The following is a 1,329-nucleotide window of genomic DNA, read 5'->3' as shown; positions in this document are numbered from 1 at the left end:
AAATTACTCCCTCCCTAAGGATACCTGTGGGTTCAGAATTACCAGGAGAGTCCGGGTCAAAACTCCTAGAAAGGGCATCTGCCTTAACATTCTTAGAACCCGGTAGGTATGACACCACAAAATTAAAGCGAGAAAAAAATAAAGACCAGCGCGCCTGTCTAGGATTCAGGCGTCTGGCAGTCTCAAGATAAATCAAATTTTTGTGGTCAGTCAATACCACCACCTGATGCCTAGCCCCCTCGAGCCAATGGCGCCACTCCTCAAACGCCCACTTCATGGCCAAAAGCTCCCGATTCCCAACATCATAATTCCGCTCTGCGGGCGAAAATTTGCGAGAAAAGAAGGCACAAGGCCTAATGACGGAGCAGTCGGAACCTTTCTGCGACAACACTGCCCCAGCTCCGATCTCCGAAGCGTCAACCTCAACCTGAAAAGGCAGATTCACATCAGGCTGACGCAACACAGGGGCAGAGGCAAAACGGCGCTTAAGCTCCTGAAAGGCCTCTACAGCATGAGGGGACCAATTAGCAACATCAGCGCCTTGTCTGGTCAAATCAGTCAGTGGTTTAACGACATCCGAAAAACCAGCAATAAATCGGCGGTAAAAGTTGGCAAAGCCCAAAAATCTCTGAAGACCCTTAAGAGAGGAGGGCTGAGTCCAGTCACAAATAGCTTGCACCTTGACGGGATCCATCTCAATGGAAGAGGGAGAAAAAATATACCCCAAAAAGGAAATTTTCTGGACCCCAAAAACGCACTTAGACCCCTTCACACATAAAGAATTAGACCGCAGAACCTGAAAAACTCTCCTGACCTGCTGGACATGAGAGTCCCAGTCATCAGAAAAAATCAGAATATCATCCAGATATATTATCATAAATTTATCCAGAAAATCGCGGAAAATATCATGCATAAAAGACTGGAAAACTGAAGGGGCATTAGAAAGACCAAAAGGCATGACCAAATACTCAAAGTGGCCCTCGGGCGTATTAAATGCGGTCTTCCACTCATCCCCCTGCCTGATCCGCACCAAATTATACGCCCCACGAAGATCAATTTTAGAGAACCACTTAGCACCCTCTATACGAGCAAACAAATCAGTAAGCAATGGCAATGGGTATTGATACTTAACAGTGATCTTATTCAGAAGCCGATAATCAATACATGGTCTCAAAGAGCCGTCTTTTTTTGAGACAAAGAAAAACCCAGCTCCCAAGGGAGAAGAAGATGGACGAATATGTCCCTTTTCCAAAGACTCCTTTATATATTCCCGCATAGCAGCATGTTCCGGCACAGACAAATTAAACAAACGACCCTTTGGATATTTAC

The sequence above is a fragment of the Ranitomeya variabilis genome, chromosome 7 (genome assembly GCF_051348905.1).
Source record: "Ranitomeya variabilis isolate aRanVar5 chromosome 7, aRanVar5.hap1, whole genome shotgun sequence".
NCBI lineage: Eukaryota > Metazoa > Chordata > Amphibia > Anura > Dendrobatidae > Ranitomeya > Ranitomeya variabilis.
The sequence above is the reverse complement of the archived record's forward strand: the minus strand, read 5'-3'. Positions refer to the sequence as shown.